General features: G+C 38.6%; 1 protein-coding gene across 4 annotated transcripts in view; it reads left to right on the forward strand.

Annotated features, from left to right (window-relative positions):
* Window positions 1–12,912, forward strand: part of PDSS2 (decaprenyl diphosphate synthase subunit 2) — a 252,066-nt gene that overhangs the window by 182,399 nt on the left and 56,755 nt on the right. The window lies entirely within an intron of this gene.

The following is a 12,912-nucleotide window of genomic DNA, read 5'->3' on the forward strand; positions in this document are numbered from 1 at the left end:
CTGCAAAAAAAAAATAGTGGTAGACAATAATTAGAAATATAGGGTATTTGTACAGGTTCATTTCAGTCTCTTTGTCTGCAAAATATAGCATTTCTAGTCTCTCATGAGAAGCCCCAAGCTAGAACCACCCAGCTGAGCCACTTCTGAATTCCTGACCCAAAGAAATTGTGAGACACAATAAAAGTTTATTATTGTTTTAAGCCACTAAGTTTGGGGTAATTTATTATGCAGCAATAGATAATTAATATACACATCCATGTCCTTTGCCATGTAATTGTGATGCATGTGAACAGGGTGTTCTTATATTCCCTTTAACTCTAAGCTTAGCCATTTGATTTGCTTTGGCTAATAGGAGGCTCTCTTGGGCCTCTGCCATCACCATGAGAAAAACATGCCCTGGCTAGACTGCTGGTCCAAGAAGAATGGGAGACACTTGGAGCAGAACCTCTCCAGCCAACCCAGAGACATGCATTGAGAAGCAGAGCCACCAATCTAGATGAGCTGAATCCCAGCTGGTCCACAGACACATGAGCAATAATAAATGATTATTGTTTGAATCAACTGAGTCTGGGGGTAGCTTTACCACTAGTGAACTGGAGTCAGATGGAGTCAGAGAATCCATGGGAACCTGAAGGTCTAGGCCAAGCCCTTAATTAGGGTTCTGATTTGAGGAGCTAATTGGAGGCTTCTAGCCTGAGTACCGAAGCCTTGCCTGCTAGGTCTAGGACCCACTTAGTAACTGGAATGCCAACTGCCCCCTGGCTGGAGAGAGCAGAGGTTCGGTATTTGGAGTTTCAGGAAATCCATGTCAAGACTGTTCATGAAGCACCTACAGTGGGGGTTTTTTTGTGCTTTTCCTAAAGTTTCCATAGTTTATTAATTCTCTTACGAAAAATCTGCATAATCACCACAAATAAAGTCATTGCAAAATCTGCACCTTCTTTTTGCCAACACCAACTTTCTTCAGTCTGTTTTTGTGTTCTTTTCACTGTTTTCTTGAGATCTTTTTCTTCTCATAAAGACCATGTCTTGCAAGTCTGTGTTTGGCTTCATGAATTGTAAATCATGCTGAAGCCAGGTGTCTTGCCACTACCAAAATGGGTTTTTTTAAAGCCAAATTCAACGATGACATCAAGTGTTGTGGTTTTGTACATTTTAGCAAGTTTTTCCCAAATTTCTGTCTAAGGCACTGTTGCCTTCCTTCCCAGGATGAAGGTCATCAGTGATCATTTGTTTCCACTGAAGTAGTTGGTTGGTCATGCACTTCCTGGTTAGGATATATACCATGTTGTTCATGATGGCAGTCGATCCTCAGCAGCCAGAGAGGACTACAGTGTTTTATATGGAGACATTGTGCAGTGTGCAAACAGAAGCACGGGATAGTGATGGAAAATTCAGAGCTTTGCAGACTATTCCCATAAAAATGGGTGAAGGTGGCCAGGGGAGGTTGACTAGAGAAAGGAAATAAGTGCATTTGAGTTCAAAGAAGCTAATTAACCTTATTAAAGTGGAATGGAGCTCATACTGAAAATTTTCTTTTATAGGTTAGAAATAGGAAAATTTCATTTTCCTTTCTCTGAAGTAAAAAATATCCCAAGTATATATACATGTAAAAACTACCTTTAAAAGAAAACGCATTTTAAGAGGTTTGAAAGTGAAACAGTGAGTACAGTATAAAAGCATTAAGATACTCTGGGGTGTATTTCATTGGTACATTTACTCACAACCTGTCTCTCTCATTGTACCCAAGGCATGTATTAACGAGCTAATAAAACATGCCATGTCATGTTTTATTGTTTGCTGGGCATCTGTTCAAGCTTGTATCACTCACATATCCAAGACTTCAAAGATGCTGGTGGTAGTGATAATAAATACCTATAATTTTACTAACATCCTTTTTTCATAAAGTAGACACAGTCTTAAGTCATTCGTTGCAAATAAAACTGTTGAATTTATTCAGATTTAAAAGCTATTGAGTATGGTTTAAATGTTTTTTTATTATGAAATATATCAAGCGTACAAAAGAGTGTATATGACAGATATATACAGTTTAAAGACTGAAAATAAAATAAAACACCTAGGTGCCCACTACCACATTTACGAAATAATGCTGTCTATATTTTTTTAATCCACAAAATGTTTTTATTTAAAAGAAAAAACAGCAAATGTATTGTGAAGTAAGCATATTAGAAATCAAATATAGGAATATTATGTTAGATATGCAAAGGTGAGAAAGCAAAGGTTGATACAGATATGAAGAAGGCAGAAAAGCTCTTGGTGACTGAGAAAGCTAAGTGTGTATAATAGCCCTTTCGATTAAGCAGGCCCTCAAGTTTAGAGTGGGTATGGTTGGTGAATGTTTCTATTTGATAAATGTTTAAATTGAATTTGTACGCCATTTAGAGGTACTCCAGGTCACTCACTGTCAGCTATCGCAGCAAAACATCTTAAAAGGCAGTTTATTTGCCTGAGAGATGAAACATCACTATTAAGCTTGTAAATTGTTTAATAGAATACCATTTTGATCACAGGACAAGAATAGACCATTCAGAAAATGAGCCCAAGACCTCAATTACCATCTGTCTATATGCCAGTAAGTCCCGGTTTAATCTCCATCCCAGATCACTACTGAATATTTTGCTGCTTATTCAATATTTCCGCCTGGTGGTATCGCAGGCATCTCAGACTCAGTACTTATAAGACCAGATGTATGACCTTTCTCTCCAAACCCATTCCATTGTCCTCTGTCTTCATGAAGAGCACCACCATTCATCCAGACTCTCAAGTCAAAAACTTACGAGTCATCCTGAGTACTTCTGCCCCTCACCAGGCTTAGCCCCATGGCTGCCTTACTCCATCTCCTGTATCAGAGAAAGCAAGTTGCTTTCCTCAGCACTCTCTTCAGTAGTAGACTGTGGTGGTTAAAAACAAACCAAAAAAAGGCCACAAATTCTTTAACTCTCCTCCCATTGTCTCCTATCGAGTGGTGAGGATATATGACCCTTGAACCTCAGTGGGCTTGTGAGCCCCTCAACTGATAGAATAGTGTAGAAGTGACACTACCTGAATTCTCAGGCTGGGCCATAAAAGGGTCTCTTAGAATTGCTCACTCTCTTGAAACACTCCCTGTCTCTGCCCCCTCTCAGAACTTAACCACCATGCAGTGAGAGACCATGGGTAGGTGCTCCAGCCCCCTATCCCAGATGGGCCTAATGTGTGGGGGACTCAGCCAGTTCATTGGAAGTGGAGCTCTAGCAGTTCAGCTCTTGCAGCCCCAGCCCTCTGAATCATCCCCAGCTTTTTAGGCCTTCCCACCTGAGGCCCCAGACATCATGGAACAGAGACAAGCTGTCTTCTCTGTTCCCTTCCTGAGTTCCTGACCCACAGAATCTGTGATCATGATAAAATGGTGGTGGGTTTTTTGCCCGTGAGTTTTGGGGTGGTTTGTTACACAGAAATAGATAACTAGAATATAGATCTTTCCAACATGCTGGTTAAGACCATGCTGAAAAGATGTTGGGAGAAACAGTATAAATATACTTCCAAAACATCACTGATTGAATCCTAAGATTTATAGAGAAGGTAGTTACTTTATTCAGCTCGGGCTGCCATAACAAAATACCATAGACTGAGTGATTTAAACAACAGAAATTTATTTTCTCACAGTTCTGGAGATGAGAAGTCCAAGATGAAGGTTCTAGCAATTCAGTTTCTGGTGAGAGCTGTCTTCCTGGTTTGCGGATGACCGCCTTCTCACTGTGCACTCACACGGTGGAGAGAAAGCCGAGCAAGCCCTCTGGTGTCTCTCGTTATAAGGACACTAATCCCTACCCTTATGACTTCATTTAACCTTCTTTACATACTTACTGTAAATATGAACACACTGGCAGTTAGGGCTTCAACATATGAATTTTGCAAGGACACATACATTTGGTCCACAACAGTAGTCAAGAGCAGTGCCTTGTTGATGCCCTCACTCCCCCACCACCAATGGCACAGGCTGCAGCCTGGCTTTACCCCATGCATCCCCCTTTTGCATGGTCCAAGATGCCGTCCTCTCTTGCCTGAGCAATTCCAGTAACCTCTTCCTTCACCTCCCATTGTGTGTGCAATCCTCCCATCTTCTCGTCTTTCTCCACACCACCAGAGATCTCAAAATGCGAATCTGATGCTGCTGTTCCTTCATTTCAACCCCAGTAACGTCTCATCACTCCATGGATAAATACCAAAATCCTGAAAGTGACCCAAAAGACCCTGCATAATCCGACCCAGTCTATCCCTCCAACCTCACCTTGTACCATTTTTACCCTCACTGTCTGCATATCAGCCCAAATAGCCTTCTCTCATTCCTCAGACATACCATTCTCCTTTGTGTTTACAATCCTTGCATACTTCTTCACCTTTACTAACTTATCCCTTATTCATCCTTCCTGTGTCAGCTCAAGTGTCACTTCCTCAAGGAAACTATTCCCTAAAGCCCCAGTCTCAGTCAGGTTCTTTTATTACTGCTGTCATAAAAGTATGTTCATTTTCCCCATTGGAAGTATCTCAGTTTGCAGTTACATATTTATCTGTGTGGTTATCTGATTGTCTGGCTTCCCTTCTAGACTGTAAGTAAACTGTGAATGCAAGGACTCTCTGGTTTGCTCACTGGCGTGAACACCTAAAACAATGCCTTGTATGTAGAAGATACTCAGTAAATAAACAGATGAATGAATGGAGGAAATACAAATGGTTAATCAGTGAAATTACTTCCCATATTTAAATGAAATGCCACTTTTCACCTGTTAAATTCACAAGTAAAACAATATTTCTACTCAGTGACAAGACAGTCTCAAACTTGGCTGGTCAGTGTGCATATCAGAACCTTTCTATAAAACAACTTGCAGAATATTTTAAGAAACTTTAAAATGTTCAGATCTATTGACCCAGTAATTCTAATCATAGACTCTATCTCTAGTAGCCAGCTTCCAAGGTGACCCCCAATGAGTCCCACCTCCTAGTATTCTGAGTCTAATTCCTTCCCATACTGTACTAGGTTGGTCTGTGTGACCAATAGCATACGGCAGAAACGATGGTGTGTCACTTCCAAGATTAGGTTATGAAAGATTGTGAAGCTTCCCGCCGGGATGTGCTCTCACTCTCCCTCATTCTACTGGATCACTTGCTCTGGGGAAGCCAGCTACCATGTCATGGGAGCAGCCCTGCAGAGTGGCCCACGTGGCAAGGAACTAACACCTGCTGCCAGCAACCACCCGAGTGAGCTTGGGAGCGGATTCTCCAGACCCTTTTTGTGGCTGTTGCCTGAACGAACAGCTTGACTACAGTCTCCTGAGACATCCTGAGCCGTAACCAGCCAGCTAAGCCATGCCTAGACTCCTGACCCTCAGAAACCCTGAGATAATAAGTGTGTGTTGTTTTAAGATGCTACAACTGTGGGTAATTTGCTATGTGGCAATAGATAACTAATACTCCATCCTAAGGAAATTCTTCCTAAAATGTTTTAGTAGTTTGCTAATGTTGGCAAATGCAGACTTTATATAATATAAACATTTTTCATCTTAAGGAGTGAATTAATTCATTGAAATGCTTTCAGCTGCAAAAAATGGGAAATCCAATTAAATAGATATAAAAGTAAGGAAACATGTTTTACTCTAACTGAGCATGCAGAGGTAGTCAGGCATCAAGGGACAGTTAACATGACAACTCCAGATATCACGGTTTTCTCTATATCTCTGTTCTGCTTCCTAGTGTCCTCTTTATTATCAAGCTTGTGGCAGTTTGGCTACAGTAGTCCTGGGTGTGGCTCATCCAGACAGAGCAACATCCACAGGTGCCACTTTTGCCTGGATCTCTTTCTAGGAGCTCTGCAGTAGACTTTCCTCATGTCTTATTGCCTTGAATTGGACCACATGCCCATTCCTAAATTAATCATTGGCAAGAGCAGTGACTACCTGAACAAAATTAGGGTTTGTTAGTAAGGAGAGAGAGGGAAGTAGATCCTCGGTGAGCGACTGTCGTGTACACAGTAGGGAGCTACCTTGTTTCACTTTTTGAGCAGCTCAGATTGCTCTTGCCTCTCAGTTCCCGCTGGCCACCACTATATGTCATCCCTGCTTACCTGGAATATAACTTAACCCCTAATGGATCTTCCCGTTGTTGCCCCTCCAGTCCAAACTGCCTCCGAAGCAACCCATCTAACTGCATGTGTAGTCATATAACTTCCTGCTGAAGACAGTTTTCTAGCACCTAAGTAATAAGATCCAACCCTCTGGACCTCTTACCTACCTGACTGATCTTGTCCTTCTTCATCTACCTTTCCCACTGTCTGCTTCAACAATATGGAACTAATATTGATGCCCAAAGTCATCTCATACCTTATCTTCCTGGCTAATTCCAGTTTATTATTCAGAACCTGATTCAGCTAACAGTTCTCCAACTGAAGCCTCGCTTGGTAAAATCTAGTCACTCCCTTCTCTGTGCTGTAAGCATAACTTTCTTTTCACATACCAAACTAGTTCCTGTGTACTGTCTTTCTCCCTTACTGAACTTCTGCTAAAGGTCAAGGAGTAATACCTAATTCTCAAATCTGTAGTGCCTGGCGTAGTAAGCACACACAAAAATTAACTGAACTGCATCTACTGCACATTTGCATGGTATGTCAAGCACCAACATCCACTGCACGTTTCAGAGCAAGCCAAGTTTCCCTTTGGTGCTGTTTGTTCATCTCAAAGAATTAATCAGCGTTCCCTACTGCCCCTACTGTGCAACCCCTCTGAAGACTATCTGCTGCCCTCTAGCTGTTCAAAGCTTTCCCCATCCCAAGGATACCCCTTGCTGAAGGATTTGAGCTGTAAAATAGTCTTCCCTTCTCCATCCTGACCCCTCCTCAACATATCATTCCCATACATCTCAGCAAGAACTGACTGGTGGGGAGTACAGGAAGGGGCTGGCTAGCCCTAGACCAAAGAATTCCTGACTTTTAAATTCCCTGACAACCGTTCTCTCTAATGTGTGAGTAAAATTTTAATAACATTATTTATTATATAGAAGCACTTTTTAAAACAGACTTTAATTATACATTTATCACATCAGTTTCTCTCCCATGATTTACACAGATACCTACTTTACTATCTCCAGTGTGATTGGATTATAAATCAAAGCAAATTATTTCATCCTATTAGATGATGCTGTTAAAATGTTATACTCTTTCCCCCTTCCTCAGGATTCCTGAAAAAATACTATGATATCTACTATTCCTAATCTTGTTACTTATATGCTCTAGATTCTTGGATCTTTTCAGTGGATATTATTAAAAGACTTAATTTACAGGTTTAAAATGCTTTGTTGATACATAAATGAAACATGTCATTTACTCTTAAATACAACCTACTTTTTAAACTATAAAAGATATTTTTAAGTATTTCTACTATGTATTAAGCAAAATAGAATCCGACTGCTATACAGCTAAGACCCATCTCTGCCATTTACTAATGTCTGATCATGATCGAAATAGTCTTCCAGTCTCCTTACCTATTGAATGGGAATAATGATAATTAAGATTTTTGAGAGGTAATAGAATAATGAACATGAAAGTGTCATCACATGTTGTTGACTCCCAGGAAATATTGGATTCTATTCTCCCCCTTGCTTTCTTCTTATCCCTAAATTTAGGGAGTCTTTATTGAAATTTTCCCTGACTTTTTAAAAAAAAAATAAAGCTGGTAAACATTTTGGCTGTTGTTTAGCTTCTCAAAATAGCTGAAAAGGCTAATTCAAAGCAAACATTTAAAATGGTGAAATGTGGCATTAGATCTGATCTCTTATCAGACCCAAATTTATGCTGCATAAATATACAAAGATATATTTTAAAGATAAATTATAAAGGTAGCAGCTCAGTATATGAATCTGAAGTAAGAAGCATGACAACAGGAAATATTTGCATGCTTTCTTTAAAATACTTTTAACACTCTTCTTCTCTGATAATGTGAAAGATAGAAGTTTGGCTCGGCAGGTTCTGGTTGGGGCTTGAACATCTTCCTGAATCAATTAGTTTGCCTTTGTTCTGTGACCATGGACTAGACCTTTAATCCCAAGCAGCCACTTTACAAACACACTTTTCTTTCATGTAAATAGGTATGTACAAATGTATTACTACCATTAGGAAAGCAACTCAAAGTACACATTCCCCAGCCAGCTCAGTAGCAGAACAGAATATTATATCTGAGTACAACCACCAGTGCCACTATCTTGGGAAACATCATCTTGCAAGCTTCAGGTTTTTTTCCTGTGTGTTTTTTGAACTAACCTTGCTTGAGCAAAAAGGTCATGTTACAGTGAATGAAAGACCTACGTTTTAAAAATTAATATCCTTCAGTCTGACAGTCATTCAATAGGTATGTTGACGTATATTACCTTTCTGAAAAAGAGAAAATCCCATCAAAAGTCAATGTTCACTGAATGTATCCTCCTTCTATAAACTGTACAGATGTAAGTTGATGCTGTAAGTATATCTGAATCTCATTTACTCTGACTGCACTCGTTCATTTCACACCAATTCTGTATATCTGATGTCTGAAGATACTAATTTGGATGTGGTTATCAAACTAGTTTCTTGGTATTTTACAATTGTACATTAACTTTTCCTTTGTAATAAAGCATGCTCTCTTAATGTATACATGGCAAGCTGACAGAAACGAATGGAGGGACTTTGTTTCATCTGTAACCAAGGTCACGATAGGTAATAATTTAATGTTCAGGGAATAAATTTTCTGATTAATTTAGGAACAGAATTATTGACTTATGACCTGATTAACTTACGATAGCAGATTTCAAGGGACTATATATTAATTGTTTCTCGGCTATCTGAATTTTCTAATTTTTTTTTCGGAGATCGTGTATTACTTGAATTAAAATGTAGAAATGGTGAATAATAAAATGTCTTAATCACAGTAAGGAAAATATAATAAAACTGAATCTTTGACCATTGGAGATCTTCCAAGAATTATTCTGAGATAGAACTATATTGATTTATCTATTATATTAATATCCACATATAGATAGATATAGATGTCATTCCTGGATTGTGAGCTTCTTGAGGACAGGCTATTCATTAATAAATATCTATTAATAAATATATTCATATCTATATTGCTTTACAAAGAACCTAACCCATAATAGAAACTAAATAAATGTTTGTTATATGAATACATGAAGATGGTATACAAACCACAAAAAGTTAATTGAGAATCATATAACTTTTTTAAATGTTAAGCATTTGAGACCAAGAAATGTAAAATTTTATATTCATTACCCCTTTTTCTTTTTTAGCAACTTTATTGAGATATATTTTACATATCATAAAATTAACCCATTTCAAGCATACAATTCAATGATTTTTAGTAACTTTATTGAGTGATACAACCATCACCATAAATCAATTTTAGAACATTTTCACACATACCCTATTAGGTCCCTCATGACCATTTACAGTTCCCACCCCCAGCCCAGGCAACCACTAATCTCCATTTCATAAAAATGGAATCATTCAGTATGTGGTCTCATGGATGGCTTCTCTCACTGAGCGTAGTGTTTTTGAGGTTCATCCATGGCGTAGCATGTGTCAGCACTTTCTTCCTTTTCATTGCACAATAGCATTCCATTGAATGGATATAGCTACTCATTAATTTTTAAATTTTTTAAAAGAACACAATTACTTAATGTAACAGATGAACACAGTTCTATTCATTTAACAAGCATTTGCTGAAAATTAAATGTGGCCTAAGTGAATAAAAATGTAAAGGTGATTAAGACTGTCCAGTCCTCAAGGAAACAAACAAATAAGCAGTCATACAATTCAGAGAGAATTAAGGGCTATTTTGAAATATGAATAAGGCTATGTTAGTCTAAAGAGGAAAGTATTTCTTGAGAGTATTTGAGAATGTTTCTCAAAGAAGTGATATTTGAACTGGATGTGTTCAATTTAATGGGAGGAGATGATAGTCTCTTTGAAAGGAATAATATTTTTAATTCACCCAAGTGTGAAAATATGTATTTTATTCAAGAAACACCAAATTGTCCTGTGTTGTTGAAATGCAGGTCTCAGAGGGGCTATTTGGGGTAGGAGAAGGAGCCAGAAGTATTGCCTGGTACCATTGCCTTGAATCCTATGCTATAAGAGCTTATCTTGATTCTGTGGGTGGTAGGAAGGCATTCAGGGAAAATTATTTCAATTCTTTATTATGTTCAATATAGGAAGAATAGGGGAAGGTGGAAAAGAGGGAAAGAGAAAGATACCAAAAGAAAGATAAAGATTCAGCAAATATTATTGCACACTTAATGCACTCTGTTGGGTGCTGATGATTCAGCAGAGGGCAAAACGAAGACCTTGCTTTCATGGAGCAGACATTCTAGTGACGGAGACAGGCAATAAGCCATTAAACAAATAACTATATCAGGGGTCCAGTAGTATCAAGGAAAAACATTTCAAGCAAGGTAAAGAGACAGGAAATGATGGGGAAGGGATGTGGAATTGATATTTGATTACAGACCCCAAAGCAATGAGGAATTGAGCCATATAAACATCTGGGGAGAGTAAGTGACAGAGAATAGCAGGTATGGAGGCCTGAAGGAGGCACAGGCCTGGAGTGTTTGCAAAACAGCACAAAGGCCAGTATGCTTCTGTCTGGCTTATGTTTTAAAAGGATCACCCAGGCAGCTGGATGAACAATAGACCATAACCTTGTATGTATTTAATTTCACATGTGTGGGGGCTTGTATGTAGGATTAATTCCTGGAAGTAGGATTGCCGAGTCACAGCGCAGATACATTTGTAATTTTGATAGACATTACAAAATTTCTATCCAATCTCCACTTCCACCAGTCATTTTTTTTTCATTTTCATGTCTTTTTAGTATCATTATTTATTTGTTTATTTATTTTATTTTTTAAATATCTTTATTGGAGTATAATTGTTTTACAGTGTTTTGTTAGTTTCTGTACAGATGTAATACATCTGTATTACAAAGTGAATCAACTATATGTATACATATATCCCCATATCTCCTCCCTCTTGTGTCTCCCTCCCACCCTCCCTATCCCACCCCTCTAGGTGGTCACAAAGCACCGAGCTGATCTCCCTGTGCTATGCGGCTGCTTCCCACTAGCTATCTGTTTTACATTGGGTAGTGTATATATGTCCATGCCACTCTCTCACTTTGCCCCAGCTTCCCCTCCCCTCGCCCCGTGTCCTCAAGTCCATTCTCTAGATCTGCGTCTTTATTCCTGACCTGCCGCTAGGTTCATCAGTACCATTTTTTTAGAATCCATATATGTGCGTTAGCATACGGTATTTGTTTCTCTCTTTCTGACTTACTTCACTCTGTATGACAGACTCTACCGGTCATATCTGAGATGCCTGTTTCTTCACAGCCTCACCAACACTGAATGATGCTTTAAGGCAGTGGAAAGTGGTTTGTTTGTTTTTGGTTTTTTTGGTCAGAAGCCCCCAAATCAAGATGTTGTCAGGGTTGTATTCCTTCTGGAGGCTCTAGTGGGGAATCCCTTTCCTTGCCCTTTCTAGTTTCCACCTTCATTTCTTGGTTTATGGCTTCATCCTCCATCTTCAGACCCTGCTGCCTCCCTTGTATGAGGATCCTTTTGACTGCATTAGGCTCATCCAGTTAATCTGGGATAATTCCTCCATCTCAAGATCCTGAACTTAACATAACTGCGAAGTCCCCTTTACCGTGTAAGGTAACATTCACAGACTCTAGGGATTAAGATGTGGCTATCTGTGTGGGACCATTATTAGCCTACCACAGGGAGATTTGTCATTCATCTGTGATAGGAAGTGCACATACCTTTCCTTATTGTCTTTTGTCTTCTATTGTTGTCTGTGGTTCTTTTGCTTTTATTTTTTGCTATGTGGAGTTTATCCTGATAAATTGTGTAAAATGCAGATCAGTCTTAATTTTCTTCCAGAAAGCTATTCAGTTGTACCAGCACCATTTACTGAAAAGTCCAACTTTTCCCTAAAATATAGTAAATTCCTGTGTATAGTTTGATTGATTCCTGGACTTTCTATCTCGTTCCATAGTTTGTCTATCTAAAAAGTGCGCTTTTTTTTTTTTTTTAAATTACCGAGGCTTTATAATACAGTATCTGGTAGGGCTAGACATCATTAGCTCTCCTCATCTACCTTTCTTCCCCCCACCTCACCCTACACTGCTCTTCTTTTTCATGGCTTCCTGCTTATTCTGGTTATTCTTCATGCTGTTTCCAATATGAACTTTAGAATCAGCTTGCCTAAGTTGGGGGCCGGGAGGGGTGGTGTTAATTTTATTGAAGTTACTTTATGAGGTTGGATCTTACTATCTTTAAACATGATATGCCTTTATATTTATTTAACTTGCTTTCCTTCAGTAGTACTTTAACATTTTCTTCATATCAATTTTGTACATTTCTAAGTTTATTCCCAGCTTTTTAATCTTTTTTTATAGATATAATGGAAGAAAAGACCCCATTTACAATACTTTCTGATTAGTTTTTATGTATGAAAACTATGGTTACATCTATTATGTTAATTATAAATTATATTGATTTTATATGCTGCTACCTTACTGAATTATCTTCTTGTTTCAGTAGTTTTTTGGTTGAGTTTTGTATGTTGGTCTTCCCCAATATACAGTTATACTGTCTTCAAATAGTGATAGTTAAACTCTTCCTTTCTAATTTTTATACAGCTATCCTTTTCTTGCCTCTTCTATTACATTGTTAAATAGCAATGGTATTGTGTTCATCTCTGTCCTGTTCCTGATTTTAGGAAGAAGGGCTCATGTGTTTCCCCATAAAGTATTTGCTGACTTCTGGGTGATCATGCATGCTTGTGCACACACACACACATGAACACAG

The sequence above is a fragment of the Eschrichtius robustus genome, chromosome 9 (genome assembly GCF_028021215.1).
Source record: "Eschrichtius robustus isolate mEscRob2 chromosome 9, mEscRob2.pri, whole genome shotgun sequence".
NCBI classification, from domain to species: Eukaryota; Metazoa; Chordata; class Mammalia; order Artiodactyla; family Eschrichtiidae; genus Eschrichtius; species Eschrichtius robustus.